The sequence below is a fragment of the Lutra lutra genome, chromosome 1 (assembly GCF_902655055.1).
Source record: "Lutra lutra chromosome 1, mLutLut1.2, whole genome shotgun sequence".
Lineage (NCBI taxonomy): Eukaryota > Metazoa > Chordata > Mammalia > Carnivora > Mustelidae > Lutra > Lutra lutra.
In genome coordinates, this window is record NC_062278.1 from 135,268,831 (window position 1) to 135,288,496 (window position 19,666).

Consider the following 19,666-nt stretch of genomic DNA (forward strand, 5'->3'; position numbering starts at 1 on the left):
AAGCCAGCTGGTGAGGGAGCCCTGCTGAGGCAGTCCACTCGGATGGGCTTCCCTGAGTACAGAGTAAGACAGAGAAAGGTGGAGAAGGTATGCAGGAGGGTAGGGGCAGGCCAAGGATAGCCAGCACATGACCACATCGGACAGTGCTTTCCTTCATACCCTGAACACTAGGCAAACTCCTCCCTCCTCCCACTTCAGTTCCACGTGCCTGGCCACACTCTTCCATCGCATCGTTCACTCCCTTGGCTCTGAGTTTTCTGACCCAAAGTTCTTTTTCCAAAGAGCCTTCCCCGTTGTGAGAAAAATGGAAGACTGGCCCCCCCAGGAGGGTCCTGGTGAGCTTGAGAGTGAACTTACTGGATGTGTAAACTGGTTTTTAGGAATTTGAATCACTCTGGGGTGAAACGGAGCATATTCCATGCCTGGTTGATGGAGAACCAGAAGTTTCAGACTGAGAGAGGTGGTGGTGAGTCAGATATGTATGGTATCATGGTGCCTGTGGCTTCGTGGCCCCCTGAAGAACAATGGTCCCGTGAGGGCCACACCTTTGACATTTGCATGTTAGAGAAGGCTTGGAGTTCACAGAAAGCATCTGGCCTTATGAGAACAGATTCTGGAGCCAGATTGCTTGGATCCAGATCTAAATGCCACAGCTCACTGGCTGCGTGACCTCGGACAAGTTACTTCATTTCTCTGACCCTCATTTTTCTCCTCTATGAAATAGGAATAATAAAAATACCGACCTAGGGAGCCTGGGTGGCTCAGTGGGTTAAGCCGCTGCCTTCGGCTCAGGTCATGATCTCAGGGTCCTGGGATCGAGTCCCGCATCGGGCTCTCTGCTCAGCAGGGAGCCTGCTTCCCTTCCCCTCTCTCTGCCTGCCTCTCTGTCTACTTGTGATCTCTCTCTCTGTCAAATAAATAAATAAAATCTTTAAAAAGAAAAATACCGACCTAATAGTGTGTTGTGAAAACTGATTGAGTTAATTCACAAAGTGGATCATAGAACCTATATACAGTCATCCTCATATAAAAACAAAATTAAAAAAACTCTGCAAGGCTAGTGTCCAACCAAATGAGGATTTTTAATAAAAATTGGTGAAAATGTATAAATGTAGCAAGAAGCACAGGCAGTGAGAATTCAAACAAATAATAGGAAATATAATGGGGTTGAGGGGAATCTATTCATCTACACGAATTTTGCATTTTAGTTTCACGATAGATTGAACCACTGCGGTGAAACTTGATATCACTAACTTGATGAATATTAATTGGCAACTTATTCTAGCCTTCCCAGGGAGAACGCTCATAAGTTAATGTATCACCCAATCCCATCTAAACCTTTTTCAAAAGTGAATTCAAGTCTCTTGGTGTTTGACCAAATATTTGAGAAAATGTTTTAAAAAGTTAGTTTAAGAAGATTTCCTAAAATCTTATTTTTTCTGATTGGCAAAAGCAAGAAACAATATTCCCACATGACAAGATTGTTCTAAAGAATAGGGGCAAAGTGTCTGGCACATAGTGCTCATTAAGTATTAGCTCTCTTTATTGAGTTTTATGATTTTTACCTTTGAAAAATGTGATAGGGTTTGATAAGAAAATATACTCTGTATTTTGAGTGCTTTGAGGAATTGAATTCCATTTTTGGATAATTAAAGTATAAGTTCATTAAGAAATGTGGGTTTCAATTATATAAACTGATATTATAGATGGAGATATATGGTACCACATGAAATCATCTGATCAAAAGATACAGAAAATTGGGGCACCTGGGTGGTTCAGTAGGTTAAGTGGCTGCCTTTAGTTCAGGTCATGATCCTTGGGTCCTGGGACTGAGTCCTGCATCAGGCTCCCTGTTTGGTGGGGAGTGTGTTTCTCCCTCTCCTTCTGTCTCTCCTTCTGTTCATGCTATCTCTCTCAAAACAAACAAACAAACAAACAAAAAAGAAAACAAAACACCAAAAAACAGAAAATATAGAGGACATAAGAACATGTTAAATGACACCATGGGGATGCAATCAACCAAATTCAGACTGTACATATTTTGGACTGAATTATGTTCCTCCTACCCCTCAAATTTATATATTGAAGTTCTAACCCCAAATGTGCCTCTATTGGGGGATAAGGCATGTAAGGAGATAATTAAGGTGAAATGAGATCATAAGGGGGGAGCTCTAATGCAGTAATACTAGAATCCTTATAAGAAAAGAAAAGAGACATCAGAGACCCCTCTCTTTCTCCAAGTACATACAAGGAGAGGGAAAATCATATGAGGAGACAGTGAAAAGGTGGCTGCCTATAAGTCAGGAAGAGATGTTCCACCAGAAACCAGCCCTGCCAACACATTAACCTTGGACTTGTAGCCTCCAGAATAATCAGAAAATAAATTTCTGTTATTTAAACATCTAGTTCAGGCTATTTTGTATGGCAGCCCAAGCAAACTAATACATAGGAAACTCCAGAGGACAACCACCCTGGTTTCTTCAACAAATAAATTGCAATTAGAGAAAGAGAGAGAGAGAGAGAGAGAGGCAGACAAACAGAGAAACAGATGGAGGTAGAAGGAGACTCTAAGATTAAAGAGACTTAAAAGACACATCTGCCAAGCATATGTGTGGGCCTTATTTGGATCCTGATTTAGACAAACCAGAAAGAAGAAAAAGAGAGACACAGAGAGATAACCACACTATTTATGACATTTATGAGACAACTGGAAATTTGAACAGGCTGTGTATTTTATGATGTTAAGTAATTTTTAGGTGTGACCAGCTTATTGTGGTTGTTTTTTTCTTAAAAAAAAAAAAAAAAGAGTATTCAGATACATACTGAACTACTTACAGATGAAATGATGTGATATCTGGGATTTGCTTCAAAATAGTGGGAGATAGAATAAATGCAACGCAACTGGCTATCAGTTGATATTTGTTGAAGCTGGTTGTGGAATTTGCATGAGTGCATTAATCTCTTTTCCTTATTTTTGTGTATGTTTGAAATTGTCTATAATAAAAAGTTAAAAGTTAACACTGGTTTTGTAAGAACTAGAAAATTCTTTTTCTTCTAGACTTGGTAGTATCTAGAAATACAATCTATTTATAGTGTTTGACAGTCACAGGCTTTACAAGCAAGGGAAATCTTGGCAAGAAAGTTCTGGTGGATATTTGAAAGCTTCAGTGCTTACAGGTGCAAGAATAGTTATTGGCATTAACATCCCAAAAATGTTTATTAAGCACCTACTGTGAGTGAAGCACCTTCCTGTGTGCTCTCAACAAGATGGATCCAGTCCCCGACCCCTTGGAGCTTCCATTCTAGTGCGGCTGATTGTCTAAAAGCAGGTAGGGGGCGCCTGGGTGGCTCAGTGGGTTAAGCCTCTGCCTTCGGCTCAGGTCATGATCTCAGGGTCCTGGGATCCAGCCCTGTATGGGGCTCTCTGCTCAGTGGGGAGCCTGCTTCCCCCCCCCCCATCTCTGCCCGCCTCTCTGCCCACTTGTGATCTCTGTCAAATAAATAAATAAAATCTTTAAAAAAAAAAAGCGGGTAGGTCAATGGATAGACTTTTAAAATGTTTTTGGAGTTAAGAAAGTACGATAACAAAAATAAGGACTGGGATCCTGGGATTCTTGTTTAGAGGGTAACTCAGGAAAAGCCTCTTTGGAAAAGGTGTCATTCCAGCTGAGAGACACCAATTAAGATGAGCAAAAAGAACCACCCCTGAGAACAATGTGGAAAGAATATCTAGGTAAGAAACAGTGAGGGCAAAGGTCCCACAGTTAAAGTTTGGTCTGTTGGAGGAACTGAAGGAAGCCAGTGGGGTTGGGTGTGGAGGGCAGAGAAAGTGTGGAAGGGAGTCCTTGAGATGAGGTTACACCCTTAGGCAGGGGCTAAATTGTGCAAAGGAATAAGAAGTTTGGATTTTATTCTGGGAGCCATGAAACCCATTGGGGATTCTAAGCAGGGAGTGTGACTTTTCACAGGACCAGTGAGGGTTGGAGAAGGGGTAATGGGGCAAAGAACGTTATAAAGAAAGCAGAAAGATAGGGCTGTCTTCAGTCTAGGGGCTCTGGAGCTGACTTGGGACTCATGGGACAACAGTAGGATCTCCCAAGTTGTGTCCTGTGTCAACAGCCTCAAGAAGCAGTGTCTTCCTGGCTTTCCCAGTGCCCAGTGAGTTAGCAGTTCAGTAGTAGGATACTCTTGCTATTTGTTGCTGTATAACCAGCCATCCCCACAATTACTGGCCTAATGCAACAGGAATTTCTCAGGAATCTGCAGTTTGGGCAGAGTTTGTCTTTGCTCCATGCCACACCCGTGCCCTCTGCTGGAGTGACTCAAATGGCTGGGGCTGGATCAGCTGGGGGCTGGCAGGGCATTTCATTCTCTCCATACACAGTGCCAAGCCTCCTGCTGAGATTTCTCCACTAGTACCTTCAGCTTGTGGCCTCAGGATGATTGGACATCTTACACGCTGGTCAAGGCACTAGGAGCAGGTATTCTGGAAGAGTAAAGCAGAGGTTTCAAGGCCATTTTAATTCGTGCAGGAGGGGACTCTCTAAGGTCGTGATCATTGAGCGGGGAGCAGTGTGGAAGTTGGCTAACAAGAGCTCATATATGTCTGTGTAGACTAAGTGTGGGAGAAGGATGCTCTGGGGTCCCCAGAGGACTTACTCAGGAGCCATAGGTGATGGCAGTTGGCTAACTTGTAGGCTTCCATTTTGTAGAGTGAAGTATTACACCTGTGAAGAACTGAAGCACTTGGGGCAGCAAATAGGACTTTAGGGGCTGTTTGGGGAAGGCAGCAGGAAGTGATGGGGGATATGACTGGAAGAGGATTCTGAAGGAAAGCAAGATATCCCTTAGGAGCTGAAGAAGTCTTTGCTTTGTGGTGTGTGAGGCCAATCCCTTCTCCCTTCCTTCCACCAAATCTTCAGTAAATTCTCTTCTGTGAGTGCTTTGTGGGTCTGTTTTGAGGGACATGTCAAACACTGAGTTCTGTTTCAAGGGGGGGTTCAGGGTGAGAGCAGTTGTTGCCCAAGGTTGCCTGGCTGCACTACGAAAACTAAAGAAGAAAGGAAAAACTAAGCAAACAATTGAGTGAATGAGGGAGTCTTGGAACTCCTGTAATCCTCCACTAAATCATAATCTCTGGCAAGGCCTATATTCCCCTCAGTCCAGTTTCAAGCTGGATTCTGGAACCAGCCAGCTTACCCACTCCATGTTCCATTTCTTTCTATCTTAACTTGTCTTCCACCTTCTTTTGCTTCACATTGTGGGTTTAGGAATAGAAGTGATTTCTATAGCATGAGCTCTCAGTTTATTCATTCTTCATTTCTCTGATGTGTGAGGCGTGGTGCCTTGTGCAGTGAAGGATTCTGAGAAAAGATGGGATTCACAGTCAGCAATAGAGATAAGGCTGGGCTATTCTAAAAGACAGGAAGGCACAGCTGTCCCAGAAGAAGCAAGAATAAAATGTTGTAACTGCTCACAGGGGCTGGGGGTGGGTGGTTGGTACTCAGTGAGACAGTGAAGGATAGGGGACCAAGAAAGGATTCACACATGATGACATCTAAGCCAAGCTTTAGAGTAAGGGTGACATTTGGATATGAGGAAATAAGGATTTGGGGGTTAAAGACTGGGTGAAGGGATAATTTCTGACATGCCCACTTAGCCTTCCACAACAAAGTGCTACTGTCCTGTGTCCAGGCCCCTCTGGATCCTTCCTCTGTGTTCTCTTGGCTCAGAAGGGAGCTACACTGACATGTTAATAAAAAGAAATCAGCCCTTCTACACCCACTCCTCAAGAAACCAAGGTTCCTTTTCAACTGTGACCTTCTGGAACCAGTCAGAGAAGGGAAGAGCTAGTATCAAAAAGATCAGTACTACCAGATAGTATGACCAGAGGCCTGGGATATGGGAGGGAAACGGAGGCCCAGAGAAAGAACACTGGTGCTGTATTCACTTAACTCAGTGAACACATGAGTTCATGTACATGTCTGTTTATTGCCTCACTTTGACTACGAGCTCCTCAAGGGCATAAGATGAGTCTCACCTCTCTTGGTGTCCCCAGCACAAAGCCTGGCACATAGTAGGGGTCAAATATATGGTAGCTGCACTAACATTCTAGTATGAGGGCAGTGATGCTCAGTGTACAGTCCCAAACCTATAGTGTCAGCGTCAGTTGGGGACTTGTTGGAAATATAAATTCTTGGGGCCTCATCCTAGACCTACTGAATCAGAAACTCTGGAGGTAGAGTTCAGCAACCTGTTGTAACAAACCCTCCAGGAGATTCTGATGCAGGTTAAAGTTTAAGGACAATTGTTCTAGAACAGTAGAGCCTAGAAGACTTGCTCTGGCTTTGGGACATCAAGAATCCAGATGCTTTTTATCTGTAACAATGCTTCTTTATACTCTTCCATCACCATCCACCACCTCTGAGATAAAAAAAAGTAGGAAAGAAAGAAAAAAAAAAAACAGAAAAAAGAAAAGAAACGCCACAACGATATTGCCAGTGACCAGGAAGAAATAAATCAGCAATAGCAAGTTGTTATTGTTCCTGAAAAAAAAACCAGAAACTTTGCCTGTAAAAATATATATTCAGGCTTCCTGCGAGAGGAGTCAAGATGGCGGAGAAGTAGCAGGCTGAGACTACTTCGGGTAGCGGGAGATCAGCTAAATAGCTTATCTAAAGATTGCAAACACCTACAAATCCAACGGGAGATTGAAGAGAAGAAGAACAGCAATTCTAGAAACAGAAAATCAACCACTATCTGAAAGGTGGGACTGGCGGAGAAATGAATCCAAAGCAACGGGAAGATAGACCGCGGGGGGAGGGGCCGGCTCCCGGTGAGCGGCAGAGCAACGGAGCAAAATCAGGACTTTTAAAAGTCTGTTCCGCTGAGGGACATCGCTCCAGAGGCTTAACTGGGGTGAAGCCCAGGCGGGGTCAGCGCGGCCTCAGGACCCGCAGGGTCGCAGAAGGATCGGGGGTGTCTGAGTGTCGCAGAGCTTACCGGTATTGGAGCAGGGAAGCCGGCTACAGAGACAGAGCCGAGGAGTGACTCTCAGCTCGGGGTTGCCTTGAACCGGTCGCAGGCTTGGTCAGCTTGGAGCGCGGCTGGAGGCCAGCGTGATGGGAGTCATTGGGCGCTGTTCTCTGAGGGCGCACTGAGGAGTGGGGCCCCGGGCTCTCGGCTCCTCCGGGCCGGAGACCGGGAGGCCGCCATCTTCATTCCCGTCCTCCAGAACTCTACGGAAAGCGCTCAGGGAACAAAATCTCCCGAAAGCAAACCCAGCAAACCCGAGCGGATTACTCAGCCCGGCCCCGGGTAAGGGCGGTGCAACTCTGCCTGGGACAAAGACACTTGAGAATCACTACAACAGGCCCCTCCCCCAGAAGATCAACCGGAAACCCAGCCAGGACCAAGTTTCAATACCAAGTGCAGTTTCAATACCAAGGAGAGCGGGGGAATTCCAGAGGAGAAGAAAGCAAAGCACGGAACTCATGGCTTTCTCCCCATGATTTTTTAGCCTTGCAGTTAATTTAATTTTTTTTCTTTTTCAATTTTTTTTTTCTTTTTCTCTTCTTCTAATTTTTTTAACTTTTACCGTTTTCTTTTTTAACGTTTTTTAAATAGTTTATCTAATATATATATATATTTTTCCTCTTTTTATATTTTTTCTTTATCGGCTTTCTTTTTTTAAATAGTTTCTTTTTTTTTTTTTTTCTTTTTGAACCCCTTTTTATCCCCTTTCTCCCCCCTCACAATTTGGGATCTCTTCTGATTTGGCTAAAGCATATTTTACTGGGGTTGTTGCCACCCTTTTAGTATTTTACTTGCTCCTTCATAAACTCTTATCTCGACAAAATGAGAAGGCGGAAAATTTCACAACAAAAAAAAGAACAAGAGGCAGTACCAAAGGCTAGGGACCTAATCAATACAGACATTGGTAATATGTCAGATATAGAGTTCAGAATGACGATTCTCAAGGTTCTAGCCGGGCTTGAAAAAGGCATGGAAGATATTAAAGCAACCCTCTCGGGAGATATAAAAGCCCTTTCTGGAGAAATAAAAGAACTAAAATCTAACCAAGTTGAAATAAAAAAAGCTATTAATGAGGTGCAATAAAAAATGGAGGCTCTTACTGCTAGGATAAATGAGGCAGAAGAAAGAATTAGCGATATAGAAGACCAAATGACAGAGAATAAAGAAGCTGAGCAGAAGAGGGACAAACAGCTACTGGACCATGAGGGGAGAATTCGAGAGATAAGTGACACCATAAGACGAAACAACATTAGAATAATTGGGATTCCAGAAGAAGAGGAAACAGGGGAGCAGAAGGTATATTGGAGAAAATTATTGGAGAGAATTTCCCCAATATGGCAAAGGGAACAAGCATCAAAATCCAGGAGGTTCAGAGAACCCCCCTCAAAATCAATAAGAATAGGTCCACACCCCGTCACCTAATAGTAAAATTTACAAGTCTTAGTGACAAAGAAAAGATCCTGAAAGCAGCCCGGGAAAAGAAGTCTGTAACGTACAATGGTAAAAATATTAGATTGGCAGCAGACTTATCCACAGAGACCTGGCAGGCCAGAAAGAGCTGGCATGACATAGTCAGAGTACTAAATGAGAAAAACATGCAGCCAAGAATACTATATCCAGCTAGGCTATCATTGAAAATAGAAGGAGAGATTAAAAGCTTCCAGGACAAACAAAAACTGAAAGAATTTGCAAATACCAAACCAGCTCTACAGGAAATATTGAAAGGGGTCCTCTAAGCAAAGAGAGACCCTAAAAGTAGTAGATCAGAAAGAAACAGAGACAATATACAATAACAGTCACCTTATGGGCAATACAATGGCACTAAATTCATATCTCTCAATACTTACCCTGAATGTTAATGGGCTAAATGCCCCAATCAAAAGACACAGGGTATCAGAATGGATAAAAAAACAAAACCCATCTATATGTTGCCTACAAGAAACTCATCTTAAACCCGAAGACACCTCCAGGTTTAAAGTGAGGGGGTGGAAAAGAATTTACCATGCTAATGGACATCAGAAGAAAGCAGGAGTGGCAATCCTTATATCAGATCAATTAGATTTTAAGCCAAAGATATAATAAGAGATGAGGAAGGACACTCTATCATACTCAAAGGAACTGTCCAACAAGAAGATCTAACAATTTTAAACATCTATGCCCCTAACGTGGGAGCAGCCAACTATATAAACCAATTAATAACAAAATCAAAGAAACACATCGACAATAATACAATAATAGTAGGGGATTTTAACACTCCCCTCACTGAAATGGACAGATCATCCAAGCAAAAGATCAACAAGGAAATCAAGGCCTTAAATGACACACTGGACCAGATGGACATCACAGATATATTCAGAACATTTCATCCCAAAGCAACAGAATACACATTCTTCTCTAGTGCACATGGAACATTCTCAAGAATAGATCACATTCTTGGTCCTAAATCAAGTCTCAACTGGTATCAAAAGATTGGGATCATTCCCTGCATATTTTCAGACCACAATGCTCTAAAGCTAGAACTCAATCACAAGAGGAAATTGGGAAAGAACCCAAATACATGGAGACTAAACAGCATCCTTCTAAAGAATGAATGGGTCAACCAGGAAATTAAAGAAGAATTGAAAAAATTTATGGAAACAAATGATAATGAAAACACAATGGTTCAGAATCTGTGGGACACAACAAAGGCAGTCCTGAGAGGAAAATATATAGTGGTACAAGCCTTTCTCAAGAAACAAGAAAGGTCTCAGGTACACAACCTAACCGTACACCTAAAGGAGCTGGAGAAAGAACAAGAAAGAAACCCTAAACCCAGCAGGAGAAGAGAAATCATAAAGATCAGAGCAGAAATCAATGAAATAGAAACCAAAAAAACAATAGAACAAATCAACGAAACTAGGAGCTGGTTCTTTGAAAGAATTAATAAGATTGATAAACCCCTGGCCAGACTTATCAAAAAGAAAAGAGAAAGGACCCAAATAAATAAAATCATGAATGAAAGAGGAGAGATCACAACGAACACCGAGGAAATACAGACAATTATAAGAACATACTATGAGCAACTCTACGCCAACAAATTTGACAATCTGGAAGAAATGGATGCATTCCTAGAGACATATAAACTACCACAACTGAACCAGGAAGAAATAGAAAGCCTGAACAGACCCATAACCAGTAAGGAGATTGAAACAGTCATCAAAAATCTCCAAACAAACAAAAGCCCAGGGCCAGACGGCTTCCCGGGGGAATTCTACCAAACATTTAAAGAAGAACTAATTCCTATTCTCCTGAAACTGTTCCAAAAAATAGAAATAGAAGGAAAACTTCCAAACTTATTTTATGAGGCCAGCATCACCTTGATCCCAAAACCAGACAAGGATCCCATCGAAAAAGAGAACTACAGACCAATATCCTTGATGAACACAGATGCAAAAATTCTCGCCAAAATACTAGCCAATAGGATTCAACAGTACATTAAAAGGATTATTCACCACGACCAAGTGGGATTTATTCCAGGGCTGCAAGGTTGGTTCAACATCCGCAAATCAATCAATGTGATACAACACATTAATAAAAGAAAGAACAAGAATCATATGATACTCTCCATAGATGCTGAAAAAGCATTTGACAAAGTACAGCATCCCTTCCTGATCAAAACTCTTCAAAGTGTAGGGATAGACGGCACATACCTCAATATTATCAAAGCCATCTATGAAAAACCCGCCGCAAATATCATTCTCAATGGAGAAAAACTGAAAGCTTTTCCGCTAAGGTCAGGAACACGGCAGGGATGTCCGTTATCACCACTGCTATTCAACATAGTACTAGAAGTCCTAGCCTCAGCAATCAGACAACAAAAGGAAATTAAAGGCATCCAAATCGGCAAAGAAGAAGTCAAACTATCACTCTTCGCAGATGATATGATACTATACGTGGAAAACCCAAAAGACTCCACTCCAAAACTGCTAGAACTTGTACAGGAATTCAGTAAAGTGTCAGGATATAAAATCAATGCACAGAAATCAGTTGCATTTCTCTACACCGACAACAAGACAGAAGAAAGAGAAATTAAGGAGTCCATCCCATTTACAATTGCACCCAAAACTATAAGATACCTAGGAATAAACCTAACCAAAGAAACTAAGAATCTATACTCAGAAAACTATAAAGTACTCATGAAAGAAATTGAGGAAGACACAAAGAAATGGAAAAATGTTCCATGCTCCTGGATTGGAAGAATAAATATTGTGAAAATGTCTATGCTACCTAAAGCAATCTACACATTTAATGCAATTCCTATCAAAGTACCATCCATTTTTTTCAAAGAAATGGAACAAATCATCCTAAAATTTATATGGAACCAGAAAAGACCTCGAATAGCCAAAGGAATATTGAAAAAGCAAGCCAAAGTTGGTGGCATCACAATTCCGGACTTCAAGCTCTATTACAAAGCTCTCATCATCAAGACAGCATGGTACTGGCACAAAAACAGACACATAGATCAATGGAACAGAATAGAGAGCCCAGAAATGGACCCTCAACTCTATGGTCAACTCATCTTCGACAAAGCAGGAAAGAATGTCCAATGGAAAAAAGACAGCCTCTTCAATAAATGGTGTTGGGAAAATTGGACAGCCACATGCAGAAAAATGAAATTGGATCATTTCCTTACACCACACACGAAAATAGACTCAAAATGGATGAAGGATCTCAATGTGAGAAAGGAATCCATCAAAATCCTCGAGGAAAACACAGGCAGCAACCTCTTCGACCTCAGCCGCAGCAACATCTTCCTAGGAACATCACCAAAGGCAAGGGAAGCAAGGGCAAAAATGAACTATTGGGATTTTATCAAGATCAAAAGCTTTTGCACAGCAATGGAAACAGTGAACAAAACCAAAAGAACTGACAGAATGGGAGAAGATATTTGCAAATGACATATCAGATAAAGGGCTAGTGTCCAAAATCTATAAAGGACTTAGCAAACTCAACACCCAAAGAACAAATAATCCAATCAAGAAATGGGCAGAAGACATGAACAGACATTTCTGCAAAGAAGACATCCAGATGGCCAACAGACACATGAAAAAGTGCTCCACATCACTCGGCATCAGGGAAATACAAATCAAAACCACCATGAGATATCACCTCACACCAGTCAGAATGGCTAAAATTAGCAAGTCAGGAAATGACAGATGCTGGCGAGGATGCGGAGAAAGGGGAACCCTCCTACACTGTTGGTGGGAATGCAAGCTGGTGCAACCACTCTGGAAAACAGCATGGAGGTTCCTCAAAATGTTGAAAATAGAACTACCCTATGACCCAGCAATTGCACTGCTGGGTATTTACCCTAAAGATACAAACGTAGTGATCCGAAGGGGCACGTGCACCCGAATGTTTATAACAGCAATGTCTACAATAGCCAAACTATGGAAAGAACCTAGATGTCCATCAACAGACGAATGGATAAAGAAGATGTGGTATATATACACAATGGAATACTATGCAGCCATCAGAAGAAATGAAATCTTGCCATTTGCGATGACGTGGATGGAACTAGAGGGTATCATGTTAGCGAAATAAGTCAATCAGAGAAAGACAACTATCATATGATCTCCCTGATATGAGGGAGAGGAGATGCAACATGGGGGGTTGAGGGGGTAGGAGAAGAGTAAATGAAACAAGATGGGATTGGGAGGGAGACAAACCATAAGTGACTCTTAATCTCACAAAACAAACTGAGGGTTGATGGGGGGAGGGGGTTGGGAGAGGGGGGTGGGGTTATGGATATTGGGGAGGGTATGTACTATGGTGAGTGCTGTGAAGTGTGTAAACCTGGCGATTCGCAGACCTGTACCCCTGGGGATAAAAATATATGTTTATAAAGCTGTAAAAAAAAAAAAAAAAAGAAGAAAAAAAAAAAGAAAAAAGAAAGGATGAATCCCCAAGTTTTGTAGCAACATGGATGGGACTGGAAGAGATTATGCTGAGTGAAATAAGTCAAGCAGAGAGAGTCAATTATCATATGGTTTCACTTATTTGTGGAGCATAACAAATAGCATGGAGGACAAGGGGAGATGGAGAGGAGAAGGGAGTTTAGGGATATTGGAAGGGGAGGTGAACCATGAGAGACTATGGACTCTGAAAAACGATCTGAGAATTTTGAAGGGGTGGGGGGTGGGAGGTTGGGGGCACCAGGTGGTGGGTATTGTAGAGGGCACGGATTGCATGGAGCACTGGGTGTGGTGCAAAAATAATGAATACTGTTATGCTGAAAAAATAAAAAAATTTAAAATATATATATATATTCAATGACTGCAAAAACAGACTTTTTATAGCATAAGAAAGAGCAAAGAAACATGTCAAAAAAAAATTGAGCTGTGGTTTTATGTGAAAGTGCCGCTCCTTTCAGACAAAACCACCTGCTCATCTTTCTTGTCAACCTCCATTGTCATTCCTGGTAATTCCTAGGAACTGCCACCAGCTGATTCCTTCTGGAGTAAAAGATCCTGTAAAATTCATTGTTTTCTTTCTTTCTTTTTTTTTTTTTTAAAGATTTTATTTATTTATTTGACAGACAGAGATCACAAGTAGGCAGAGAGGCAGACAGAGAGAGAGAAGAATGGAAGCAGTCTCCCTGTTTCACAGAGAGCCTGATGCGGTGCCCGATCCCAGGACCCTGGGATCATGACCGGAGCCGAAGGCAGAGGCTTTAACCCACTGAGCCACCCAGGCGCCCAAATTCATTGTTTTCTTGATCACTGACAATGCTCCATATTTATGGGGCAGGCAGGATTGACGGGATCTTTTTTCCGGCATGGGGTTTCACCTGACAGATAACAACAACAAGAAAGATTTACGTACATTCATATAAAACCAATCCCCAAATAATCTTGGTCTTCACTGTGTGGTCAGTACTCTGTTGGCTTTATACAGAATAATTTTGTTCCTGTCCTCAGGGAACTTACAATCTAATAGGATGGTGTGATAAATACACACAGAATGAATGACAGCCTTTAGATGAAAGCTTTCGAGTTTACAAAGTATTTTTCACAGATACGGTTTAATTTGATCCTTACAAGAGATCCTGGAGGCACCAGGTAGTGGATACAGCAAGGTAGTTCCAAACTTGGAGCTACAAAATGAGCTCGTGGTAAATGAGAAGGAAATCTCCCTGACTTAACAATCACTCATTGGGTGGCTAAATAGTGAGTGTGCTCTGAGGTAGGCAAGAGAGGGCTGTGACTGTATCTAAGAGAGCATAGGTCCAACCAGTTATAGAAGCCAGAAACTGATGTGCTGTTTTCTCTGTAAGACATACTGATGGATGCCCACATCTCACTGAAAACTCCAGCTGGAGTCCAGTCTGTTGTGTGCCTACCAATTACGTATTAGATTTTCCCAGAGTCAGTTGGGTTTGTTCCCAAACCTGTTTATATTAGTTGTGCCTTTTGTAATTATATAGTTAAAGAAAATAGTGTATCAAGTGATGAAATAATGAGTGCAAAAGATGATGAGTGCTTGTTTTGGTGAAAACTAAGTTAGGTGCTGTGAAAAACTTGATGAAGGTGTTTTTAGCAAAGTTGCCATTTTCTATTTTTAATTCTAAGTTTTTAAAAGATTTTATTTTTTATGTATTTGACAGAGAGAGAGACAGACACAGAGAGAACACAAGCAGAGGGAGGAGCAGAGGGAGAGGCAAAAGCAGGTTCCCCACGGAGCAAGGACCCCAATGCAAGACTCAATCCCAGGACCCTGGGATATATGACCTGAGCCGAAGGCAGATGCTTAACCGACTGAACCACACAGGCACCCCTTAGAGTTGCCATTGAATGATATGTAAAGGAAACAACTTGGGGTTGAAACTGTAAAAATCTAGAATTCTGCTCTCAAATTGCTTCACAGGGGTCTCTATGTTCTTGCTCCACTTTAAAGAAATCTAAAAGGAAATTGTAGATGATGCCTTACAGGTGGGCATTGTGCAAGGGAGTATTTGCCCTAGATCAAAAGATTGGCATGTGAAGGTGCTTTTAAATGTTTTGGAATAAAATGTTAAATATGTTCTTTTTAAATAATTTCCTCATTTTTCCCAGTGAACTTGTTTCTAATTTACTTTTAAAAGATATTCTACTAACACACTACACTTATCAATTTTATTATTATTAGATAGGAAGACTGGAACTGAACTATATCTGCATGGAGCCTAACCAAAGAAGGAGAATCAAAGGTACAAAAGAATTAAAAGTTGATGGTGTTCTCCAGGGCTGTCCATTAGAGAAAGAAGACTCAGGCAACTACCCCTTGGAGCTCTCTCCTAGTGGAGGCTATGGCTGGTTGAGCTCATTATAGATTGATATCCCTGGCCATTGGGATTGTTGAACTTGCCCTCTGTTCTGATTTCCTCTTCACCAACAAATCCTCTGTCTACAATTTGGCCATTCATGTGCATTTCCTCCTAGAAGAAAATGTGCTGATGAGAGAAGACTTGGGTTCTGATTCCTAAACCTGTCAATGTTTTTCAGTGTAAATTAGTGAATTATTAACATAGTGTTTAATTTATGGGAGACAATACCTACTGACACTTCTAGTGAAAATGTGCCTCAAAGAGGGTGGAAGTCATCCAACAGTGTTAATATATCTGCCAATATTTAAATGTTGGCTACAGATTCTAAATGTTTCAATACTGCCGTGTGATCCAAATGAAACTACCAATTTGTAATCCATGTGCCAGGAATCTATGATGAAGAAAGATACTTTTTTTTTTTTTTAAGTTTTGCTATCTAACTTAGGGTCTGGGTCTCCTTGGATGGCAAATATGTTCATTTGCTATGGTTTGAGGACCTCCTATGCACAATTCACTCTCCCATGTATGGCTCACATACATTCAAATAATCGTTACAATCTAGCAAGTAAGTTTTACTGTATTCATTTTATAGATGAAGGAGCAGAAACTCAGAAAAGTTACTTAACTAACCCAAGCATGCACAGCTAGGTGGAGCTGATATTAGAAGTCAGTTTTCTCTGGCTTCAACATTCCTTTACACTAAAAATATGGCATTATTAAATTAATCAGTATTCCCTTTTTCTGCAATTAAAATTCTTGGGTCACTTTAACTATATATTTTTTTCATTTGGTAAACATACCACAAATTAAGAATTTCAGGAGAAACAAATACTCCATATTATCAGGAGACATTGCAAAGAAGACAGGGTCAGCCCTACGGCCAAATAAATGGGGTAGCATTGATGGACCCATGCCGTGTGGCCCCCTGAGAGGTGCTAACATCAGGTGACACAGCAGGCAGCTGCCCCAGGGAGAGTTAAATACTTTCTCTGTATACTTCAATAGCCAACAGAAAGAAAATGATTGATTGTTAGCTGTTTGCCTTGTGCCAGGTACTATGCTAAGCATTTGAAATGCTTTTAATCTTACAGCAAATCCAAGAAGAGATGGAGGTGCAGAGATGTGAGCTAACTTACCCAAGTCACATAACTAGTGAGTTGAAGATACCAGCTTCAAATTCAGGTTAAGTCTGGCTCCAAAGTTCATGCTGTTAACCACTTTGAGAGTTTACCTCCCAGTTATAGTAACCATTTGTCAAGTGACTATTTTGTGTCTACCCCTATGCTAAGCACCTCACATATGTAAATGCATTTAATGTATCTAATTATATTTCATGAGGTAAGAGCCGGAAGCTTAATAGCACTTGGTATGTCCCTTGGTTGTAGCTGCTTCTTTATTTATTGGCTAGAATAGGGTGGTGATGATGGAAGGCTTTGATCTTAACCCATGTTTTTGGTAAGGTGCCAAGTTTTACAGACATGATGTGCTGTAAGGCAAAGATGCAGTCTTTGAAGCAAGGCTGTTCTGTTCATATCTTGAGTTTGTCACTTTCTGGTCTAGTAATCTTCTGTAAGACTTCTATAAGCCTTCCTCCAGTGTGAATGATTCGAAAGAAGGAAGCCATACATCTTGGATCCTAAACTTGGAAGTCACATAAACTTCTATAAACATCTATAAACTCTGTTATAAATTGTATACAGCCTCAGTTTCCTGATCTGAAATAAAGAGGATGATAGCATTTGTCCTGCAGAATTTTTATGGAAATAAGAAAATGGTATTTGTAAGGATTTGGAACAATAAAGGAACTCAACAAAACAAGATTTTAAATGTATAATACACCACCTGGCTCATCAGGAGCATTTGAGAAACGCTAACTATTATGATTGACACCTGCATTGTAATTATTTGCTGATTCTCCCCCCCCCCTCAGCTGATTGGTTGATTCATTCAATAACTAGTTATTCAGCATCCACTCTAGGAAGGCAGAGAACTAGGCTGGACATAAAAGAGTGTGATCTAGATAAATATAGTTTTTTGCCTTCAAGGGATTTACATTGCAGTAGGAAAGACAGAAAATAAGCAAATATATTAGTTCATAAAATTGTGATAATTGCTGTAAGGAAACCCATGATGTGCTGTGAGAGAGAAAGGTGGGTGGAGTAAGGGAGAGGGCAACTAAGGGTGTGTTCTGGAAAGTCTCCCTTGAGGAGGAGACATTTAAGCTGAGATCTGAAGTATGGGAAGAGCAGGACAAGTTTTCTAGCAAGAAAGGGGACTTACAGGACTGAGGACTGGAGAAGTGGCCTGTTGGCTGAAGAGTGAGGCCAATGGGAAATAAAGAGGGATCAGAGACTAGACTTTGTGGGGTTTTGCCTGGTGTGGTGAAAGCATTGGATTTTTTTCTGAGTGCCATGGAAAGCTATTGGTAGATATTAACAGGTGAATTTCATGATTAAAATGGTGTTTTAACAAGATAATTTTGGTTATGTGGAAAACAGGGAGCAGAGCAGGAATATAGCAAGGCAATCAGTCAGGAAAAGCTATTTGTAAAGGTCTTTGTGAGGCATGATGGTGTCTTGGAGTACCGTGTGCTAGAAGAGTTAGACAGAAGCACACAGCTTTTAGGTATATTTTGAGATTGTGTACAACTCAAGGGCAAAGGGCAAGGACTGGCTCAGATTTAATTTGGGATCACATGGGTAGTGAGATTACTACACTGTGGGTGTTCAATAAGTTTATGAAATCAGATAGTGGAAATTAGATATTCTATAATAAGACTGACTATGGTATTATAAGAAATTCCAGTATAACATAAATTTTAAGGGCAAGGGCTCTGGAGTTGGGCAGACTCCCCCACGTACTTGTTATGTAAGGAACTATATAGTTCCTTCCTCTGTAAAATAGAGCTATTCAATGATAACAATGAAAACACATAATGTACTTAAAATGCTGTCCTTCATATTAATCTTTCTCCCTCATTAAATAAAGTAAGCAAATTAACAAATGAAAAGTACCTCTTCTAATTTTGCACAAACATCACTGGACTGTGGAAACTTCTATCCACCTTGGTCATTGTCAAGATCCAAACTTCAAGTCATTTCTTCACATCCGTCACTGTCTTCTCCATTTTAGCTTCTTATTCTTTATTTTTTTAAATTTTAATTTTCTAATTAGTTATTTTTTAAAATTTATTTTTTATTTTGCATTTATTAATTTATATTTATTTTAAAATGTATTTTTATCAGCTCCTCATTCTAATGGAGGACCCACATATTGTTATTTATTGCATAATAGATTAACTCAAAATTTAGTGGTTTAAAACAACTAACATTTATAATTTCACAGTTTCTGGGGCTTAGAAATTTGGAAGCCACTTAGCTAAGTGGTTCTGGCTAAAGTTCTCTCATGAAGTAGCAATCAAGATTTTGCTGGTGCTGCAGTCATCTGAAGGCTTGACTGGGGCTGGATGATCTGTTGCCAAGATGGCTCCCTAACATGCAATTGGAGAGAGTCTCAGCTCCTCACCACATGGACCTCTCCCACAGGCTACCTGAGTGTCCTCACAACAAATCACTTGGCTTCCTCCAGTGTGACTGATTCAAAAGAAAGCAAGAAGGAAGCCATACATCTTGGATCCTAATCTTGGAAGTCACATAAACATCACTTACACCATAATCTATTAGTCATTAGAAGACATTAAGTCTAGCCCACACTAGAGGGAAGGAGAATTAGGCTCCACTTTTTGAAAGGAATGTTAAAGAATTTGTGGACATACTGTAATACCATCACAATCCATAAGATGCCTTAAATTCAAATCTTGTTGAAATTTTCAAACACTCTCAGATCTGGCCTGGGCTTGTTATTGGCAAAAGAGCCCACCTCTCCTTTTATTATTCTTCCTTATGAAATACACACATATTTTTTGGTGACTTAATTCCTCTTTTCCTTTAGTTAGTTTATGCTACATGGCCTGGCCCCTCCCTGAAAATCCTCAGCTAATTTATTTTTTTTGAGGAATGTAGCCATTGTGACACTGAAGAAAGTAAATTACGGACATTATAAATTGCCATGGTAATGTTAATCATAGTTTACTGGGAACTTACATTCTGGGCCAGGTATTTTATTAAGTAATGTGTATGTCATAGCCTGTTTGATCACTTTACACCAATGCTAAAAGGTAGATATATTGTGTAGATACAACAATGCTATGAGATAGAAACGGATATAGGTAGTTCCCAGATATCCCCCAGAACACTTAGCCAAGATTAGGGTAATGGTGTGGTTTCT

At 40.8% G+C, this 19,666-nt stretch overlaps 1 long non-coding RNA gene across 1 annotated transcript in view; it reads left to right on the top strand.

Annotated features, from left to right (window-relative positions):
• LOC125104718 (uncharacterized) overlaps window positions 1-16,642 on the top strand; it is a 47,904-nt gene extending 31,262 nt beyond the window's left edge. Inside the window, exons 7-8 of the long non-coding RNA XR_007128716.1 lie at window positions 15,202-15,262; window positions 16,471-16,642. This is a non-coding gene — a long non-coding RNA (uncharacterized LOC125104718). The remainder of the gene's footprint in view (window positions 1-15,201; window positions 15,263-16,470) is intronic.
• The last annotated feature ends 3,024 nt before the right edge of the window (window positions 16,643-19,666 follow it).